Below are 8,710 nucleotides of genomic sequence, written 5' to 3' on the forward strand. Positions count from 1 at the left end.
GCAATGTTCCTGTCTACCCAGACGATGCTTTCTTTTGTTTCATGCAACCTGTATTGGAATTGTGGCCCAAGTTACTGAAACAGAGTGGCATGTTCGCACACTTGCCTGCAAAATTACTTAATGAACCGTGAGAATTCAATAAGAGCAAGAATCTCCCCCGCAATGTCACTGGTAGGGCATGTGGTTCGTGGTCACTTGCTTTTATAGAGGCTTTACTTACCGGCACAACTGTGACAAAATCCGAAAGTTTCATTAGCGACAACTCTGTGGAGAGGATGCAATGGAGATGGGCCTTAGGTGTGATTGAAAAGGTGTTGGAGCCCTAAGATGGGTTGATAAATAATTTATTAAATTTGTGTTTTTTGGAGCCCAAATGTGGCATGTTGAACAATTTAAGTATATATTAGGTGTTTTTTTATGACATTATGTAATTTAAGTATATATTAGGTGTTCAGTACCTTTCTAAGAAATTTTGTTTAAGTATTTAAGTTGTGTTCAGTACATTATGTTCAGTAGTTTCAAACAAGTCACAAAATCTAACAACTGTTGAAGAAGTTGTAACAAGTTGCTAATCTGTTGCAACAAGTTGCTAATATGTTACAACAGATGAGTCAGTTGTTGCAACAAGTTCATAATCTGTTGCAACAGGTTGCTAATCTGTTGCAACAACTTGTTGCAACAAGTTCATAATCTGTTGCAACAAGTTGCTAATCTGTTGCAACAATCTAACAGCTGTTGAAGAAGTTGCAACAAGTTGATAATCTGTTACAACAAGTTTCTAATCTGTTACAACAGATGGGTCAGTTGTTCCAAAAAATCTAACAGCTGTTGAAGATGTTGCAACAAGTTGATAATCTGCTGCAACAAGTTGCTAATCTGTTGCAGCAGATCCGTCAGTTGTTGCAACAAATCTAACAGTTATTGAAGAAGTTGTAGCAAGTTGATAATCTGTTGCAACAGATGGGTCAATTGTTGCAACAAATCTAACAACTGTTGAAGAAGTTGCAACAAGTTGATTATCTGTTGCAACAAGTTGATAATTTGTTCCAACAGATGGGTCAGTTGTTGCAACAAGTGTCTTATCTATTGCAACAGATAACTCATCTATTTAAACAAGTTACTTAGTTGATCATATGTCCTGACTCAGAATATCATCAAATTGGTTAGGTATATATACTGAACAATAAATATCATTGGTTTCCTTTGTTTATCAATAAATATGGGCGAATCAGGTAGTTCTCATCAAATTACTCCAACGATCGCTTGATTTGGGAAAACTACACTTAGTTGATCATATGTACTGACTTAGTATACCATCAAATTGGTTAGGTACATATACTGAAGAATAAATATCATTGGTTTTCTTTATTTAGATCTAAATATGGGTGAATCAAGTAGTTCTCATCAAATTACTCCAACGATCGCTTGATTTGGAAGAATACACTTAGTTGATCATATGTCCTGACCCAGAATACCATCAAACTGGTTCGATACATATACTGAACAATAAATATCATTGGTTTCCTTTGTTTATCAATAAATATGGGTGAATCCAGTAGTTCTCATCAAATTACTCCAACGATAGCTCGATTTAGGAAGAATACGCTTAGTTGATCATCTGTTCTAACTCAGAATACCATCAAATTGATTAGGTACATATACTGAACAATAAATATCATTGGTTTCCTTTGTTTATCACTAAATATGGGTGAATCCAGTAGTTCTCATCAAATTACTCCAACGATCGCTCGATTTGGGAAGAATACACTTAGTTGATCATATGTCCTGACTCAGAATACCATCAAATTGGTTAGGTGCATATATTGAACAGTAAATATCATTGGCTTCCTTTGTTTAGATCTAAATATGGGTGAATTAAGTAGTTCTCATCAAATTACTCCAACGATCGCTCGATTTGGGAAGAATACACTTAGTTGATCATATGTCCTGACTCAGAATACCATCAAATTGGTTAGGTACATGTACTGAACAATAAATATCATTGGTTTCCTTTGTTTAACAATAAATATGGGTGAATCCAGTAGTTCTCATCAAATTACTCCAACGATCGCTCGATTTGGGAAGAATACACTTAGAATTACCCATCTAATCAATGAAATTACAGTCTAATCCATTAAGGATGTTAGTAGATAAATATATTGATCACTAAATATCATTGAATCCCTTTATTTAACACTAAATATCATTGATTCCCTTTGTGGATCACTAAATATATGTGACTCATATCATAGCTTTTGCAGCAATTGCGTAATCTGTTGCAACAGTTAATATAGCTGTTGAACAAGTCATATCTCTTGTTGGATTAAACATAACAAGTTAAGGAGTTTCTGCAACAACTCATTCCATTTGTTGTAAAAACTCAAAACACCAAATAACTTGCTGTAACAAGTCATGTCACTTGTTGGAAAACCAAGTTAAGTAGCTTAGTTCTTTTGCAACAATTTCGATTCTTTGGTTGGGAAAATCCCAACAAGTTACAAAGCTATTGCAACAGAATTATTACTTGGTGAAAACTGTTCAGAAATTGCAAAATCACAGAACATACATTGGTGATTTGAGCAAGATCAACATATCATATAAACCAAGTTCACTAACACAAACAACAGAATTTTCCATTATAAGAAAGAACAACATAAAAATGTCATAAAATCCAATTTCACCAACACCAACAATAGTAATTATTATTACAAGACATTGCAAGATTAACATCTATGGACCAATACGGTTTGGGCATGTAGTTTTTTTATGGCCAGCTGTTTTGCATATGCAACATTTGTTTTTCCACGTTGCGAATGATTCCCCGATTCCATGCCCTCTCTTTGTCCATCTTCTTCCCAGTTTGCTCGGATCAACGTGTGGTGGAGGTATTTCTCTCTCTAAAATCTCCATAGGAGCTTCTCAAGATTCTTCAGAAGGCACGGGATACATTTCCTCACAGTATGCAATTGTGTAATTATCCACCCCATAATATGGAGATGAGTAGTCATAAATCCACCTTCCAAAGTCTTCACCATATTGGACTCGAAGCGCTGCCATAGCATGTGGAGAAGGTATTTTGTCTAGGTCAAAAACTCTACAAGTATAAGATCTTCTTTGTAGATCTACTGTTGCAACTGAACAGTGACCAATGACGCTGAACTTGTAGTTGACAATTTGATGGGCAATAACTTATTTCCCAAGTTGACAAATTTTGATATTTTTTTTCCATTGAGGGAACAAAGATGGTTGGTGAGTCGATGAACTCCATACGCCTCTCATGAAATTTCTCAGCAAACCTCCTGTTTATGGAATCAAATAGAGCAGTAATGGGAAATTCTCTTTCAAAATTGAACATTGAGTTCACCAACTCAACAGCGTTTGTCTTCATAAAATTATACCTGAGAAAACAAACATTTTAGTGTTGGAACAGGTGGCTCAGCTATTGGAAAAATCACAACAAGTAGAATATCAGTTGCAACAAGTAACCTATTAGTTGCAGCAGATGTGTTACTTGTTGGAAACAGAAATGTGCAAATACCTATTTTCGGGGCAGAATGCCCTGCTCCATCTGTGGAATCCTACACGTTCAAGATGTTTGGCGGCCCCAGGAACCAAATCTCTGATTTGATTGAAATGGTCATTGAAGACATCAATATTGTACACTTTTGCTACTTTATAAAATTGAGATACGACCTTCCCATTGTGAAAGGTGGTTCTTATATTTTCCCCAAGGTGCCTCATGCAAAAACCATAATGAGATGTAGGGAAGACAATTGAAACCGCCCTTTTGATACTTGGATGTCTATAAGAAATTATGCACAATTCAAGGGTATCCTCTAAATGGCCTCTCATTTGTTCAAAAAAATATTTGTACGAAGCATCACACTCCTTGTCCACTACACAAAATGCCACCGAAAAAATTATGATTCTCCGCATCTTGTGCGACTGCTGACAACAACACTCCTTCGTACTTGCTCCTCAAGAATGTACCATCGACAGCTATGACTTTTTTCATTTGCTTAAAACCAAGCATCCAAGCCTTATAGGCTACAAAAAAGGTACTTGAACTTCCCATTTTCATCAACCTTCAATGCCGTCTTACTTCCTGGATTTGCAGAACGAAGCATATAATGGTATGCATCAAGCACCGCATACCCGTGCTCATGTGTCCCCCTTGTCAAAGCTTTTGCAATCTCCATGCCCTTCTAGACCTTCCAATAACTTACCTTACAACCCAATTCTGTACGGATTGATTGACTCATATCTTTTGTAGATGGGCCTTTACTGTAAAGAAACCTATCTTTGAAGACCAATGACTTTCGCTGTAACGTGTGGATTATGGCTCGTAATGTGCTCAGAAACACATGTGTGATGTTTTATGTAGGTTCTGATACAAAATCTAACAGAACTTAAAAGCTTCACAGCCCTCAGCCACCACTTTCACTCTAATGTGTATATCTGAAGCAATACACAGTACGCGAATTAATAACATTCTTGATTCTAAAATCTTTCTTCATGCAAGCAAGTTTCAACAAAGTTGCTAGTGCTTCCTTGTTCTTGAATGACATTCCTTTATAAAAACCTATTTCATCATCTTGAACATGGATAGGTTTTTGATTGTGTACTTGCCCGTATTGCTCGCAACTTCAGTATAAGAATTTGGTCGGCCCACTTCCATTATCTACGATATCCACATCCACCCCATCCAATTCATCATTTAACACGTCTTGTTGGTCTTAAGATAAATTGTGGTTCTCTAAGCTTCCAACAACGTATACCCTTAAAATGGGCCTAGCTACATCATTCAAATAAGCACGCAAACGAACACGATCAATTATCTTAAATGGCAAGACCTCTCGATTTTTAAAAGATTTGTGCATGTAAGTGATAGAAAGATCTTTTGGTTCACAAGTTAATTCGCAATAGGTGATGATTAGGTTCACAAAATCATCAAACACAACATCTCTTTGGACAGTCATCGCTATCATCTCTAACATGTCATTACCCTTCCATCGCCAAATAGATCGATTATTCTTCTCGATCCATTCACCATAGCAATCAACCCCTATTGTTATTGAGTCCCCATTATTGTTATTCGAGGTACCTGAAGATATTTTGTTTAACAAAAAATTGGTCATGAGAGCACATACCAAACTATAACAAAATGAAACAGCTGTAGTTGTTGTTCCAACAGATTATTGACAATTTAGAACAAGTGGACTACTTGTTGAAACAGGTAATCTACTTGTTGCAACAATTCACTAATATGTTAGTGTTAGCTTTAGTTTTTTGGGGTACTGTTTCATACTATTGAAGATGTCCAACAGATTAGTGTGTTGTTGCAACAGGTGTATTACCTGTTGCAACAAGTAGTCCACTTGTTCCAATAAGTCAACAATCTGTTGGAAGCAGCTTCAGTTTTTTGGGTTCTGTTTCAGACTGTTGAAGATGTCCAACAGATTAGTGAGTTGTTGAAACTAGTGTATTACCTGTTGCAACAAGTATTACACTTGTTGCAGCAAGTCAATAATCTGTTGGAAGCAGCTTCATTCTTTTCAGTTCTGTTTCAGACTGTTGAAGATGTCCAACAAATTGGTGAGTTGTTGCAATAGGTAATACACCTGTTGCAACAAGTATTCCACTTGTTGCAGCAATTCAATAATCTGTTGGAAGCAGCTTCAGTTTTTTGGGTTTTGTTTCAGACAAAAAGCAAGTTGACTCCAACAGATCATTGAGTTGTTACAACAAGTGGAATACTTGTTGCAACAACTCACTCAGTTGTTGCAGGTTACTTATACAACAACGTATTTAGCAATGGTTGCAACAATTACAACAACTACATAATTTGTTGTAGAAGTTGCAACAATCACATTATCTGTTGCAACAACTACAACAGCTACTGTAAGTTGTTGGAATATTAGTAGATTTATACCTAGATGAAAAATTGAAATAAAACAGCATTGTTTTACTTACCAAATGAGCGGAAAACACTTATGAAGTAATTTCCAATGCTACACCAACAAAATCTAGTCAAAAAATTGCAAAATCAGGTGGTCTCGTTTTCTTCTTTCTTGAGCAACAATGGCGGACGAAGAAGAAGAAGAAGAAGAAGAAAGCAGAATAATGGAATGAGATGAAAACACTTATGAAGTAATTCCCAGTGCTACACGAACGAAATCCAGTCAAAAAATTGAAAAATCGGGTGGTCTTGTTTTTTTCTTTGTTGAGCAACGATGGCGGACGAAGAAGAAAGAGAAACAGTGGATGACGAAGAAGAAGAAACCAGCAGAATAAGAAGAAACAAGAAGAAAAAGAAGCAAGAAGAAGAAGAAAAGAAGCAAAAAGAAGTGGCAAAAATGGTGAAAACGGCGCAAGCAAAAAGAAAATTTGGCGCTTTTTTTTTTCTTTCAATTTGGGTGTTGTAGGGTTTATATGGGTTGGGTCAAAGTGTTAAAAACAAAACTTAGGGGCAAAGTGTAAAAAACAAAACTTGGGGTCAAAGTGTTAAAAATATAACTCTGGGGCAAGTCAAAACTCCCTAATCACTAATCCAAAGTTTATCACCCCTACTCAATAAAAAAAATATAGTTATCCCAACTCAATTTTGAGACTTTTTTGTCACCCTTAATTAAATAGCCCAAGTCACTTGTTGAAAAGGGAATTCAATTGAATTTTCTTTGTTGAAAATTTATATTGCCTAAATATTATAAGAATAAATTATTTTGTATATATACAAACTGTTAAATCTCCACGACATAAGCAAAATTTTTAATGTCGAAATAAAGTGGAATAAAAAATTACTTTATTGCAGGTTCAAATTCTAATTGTCTGTTCTTTATTTTTTTTGAGTCATCTTATTAAAATGTCTGACTCTGTCACTTTTTAGGTTATATCTATCTCTACTTGCTTTGAGCGTTTCCACGGAGTTTAACCTCCTCAAAGAATATAAGGTTTTCATGAGGCTGATTTTGAGCTGCCATCCAAGCGCTAATACCTTTCTCATAATCTCAAGCCATTATTTGACATAAAATTAAGGCTTTACATTTTCGGTCAGGTGTGTACATATGTATTAGTAGTAGTGTGTGCTAGACTGCTAATAGACTGTGCATGGAGGACTCCATCCATACACAATATTGTGATGTCTGAACTCACCTTTTGGTGGATTTCCTAATTAGTCTTTTGCTTGTGGATATGTACCCCCAATGCCAAACGACTTGAATTCTGACTTTTAGGGAAATTATCATCATGTGTCCTTGTAAGAGTTTTTGAATTATATTATAATGCAACCTAACATAATATACACTACTAGAAAAGCTTGAATTATATGGGGATTTTTTTCGCAGATAATTCCTGCGAATTTTCATGCAAAAATTAAAAAAATCCTAAAATCTATTATATTTACCTGCGGATATGATTAGCCCAGGTAAATCCGCAGGTATATTTAGCATCATTTAGCGCCAAAATTTTACATGGGGATTTATTTGAGGGAAATAATCCTCAAGTATCATTCCGCAGGTAATTCCGTAGGTAAAAGATCAAAATATGAAAATTTTTATTTCCTTCGTGAATTGGCAAGAAATTCCCCATGTAGTTATACTTGCGCATTTACCTGGGAATCATTTCTTGGGGATTTACCTAGGAATTTTATTAGCCAGGGAATTACTTGGAGATTTTGTTGTTGCGATTTTAGTTGGGAATTGTTTTTGGGGATTTATCTGGGGATTTTGTTACCATGGCATTTACTTGGGGATTTTATTGCTGCAGATTTACCTGAGGATTATTTCTTGGGAATTTACCTGAGGATTTTATTATCTAGAGAAATACTTGAAAATTTTGTTGCAACGATTTTACCTGGGGCTTTGTTACCTAGGGAATTACTTGGGGATTTTGTTGCTACAAATTTACCTATGAATTATTTCTTGCGGATTTACTTGAGGATTTTATTATCTAGGGAGTTACTTGGGGATTTGGTTGTTGCGAATTTAGTTGGGAATTATTTCTTGGGTATTTATCTGGAAATTTTATTACCTAGGGAAAGAATTTATTGTGCCAATGTAAATTGGAAAATAACCGAGAGTTCTTTTTTTTTTTTTTTTTTTTAAAAAAAAAAAGGTAGCATGCTATTAAGAATGATGTTGCATTTACTAATCCAATAACAAAATTTTCATAAATTTAATTAATCTTGGGCAAAAGTTAAGGATTTCTTTTTGGGTATGAATATTACAAGTCATTAAGAACGATGTCGCCATTACTAATCCAGTAAAAAAAAAAAAATCGTAAATTCAATTAATCTTGAGCTAGTATCATTAGAAAATGTAAAAAATGGTGTATTATTGAATAAGTAAGTAGTAAGAAAATATTAGTTACATTTGTATTTGTCATTAGGGTGAATCTTATTTATCTCCTTCAATAGATAAATTTGTGTCAAGCAAACAAATTAATTTCTTAATTGTATATCCTGATTATATAGCATTTTATTTTTAAATGTATTAAAAATAATGTAATTTAATTTTAGTATGTTATACAAATATATTTCTTTGTAAATATTATAAGTAAGACTTTAGTATTGTGTGATTTTCTAGTTATTTTGGAACATCTTCTTGATTATCTTCTAATATTATTGAAGTAGTTGAATCTTGTGTTTGTGGTTAAAATTGGTGAAATGAAATTACTAGTTGCTTAACCGTGTATTTTTAGTTTTTGTCAAATA

Source organism: Lycium ferocissimum, chromosome 2, assembly GCF_029784015.1.
Source record: "Lycium ferocissimum isolate CSIRO_LF1 chromosome 2, AGI_CSIRO_Lferr_CH_V1, whole genome shotgun sequence".
NCBI lineage: Eukaryota > Viridiplantae > Streptophyta > Magnoliopsida > Solanales > Solanaceae > Lycium > Lycium ferocissimum.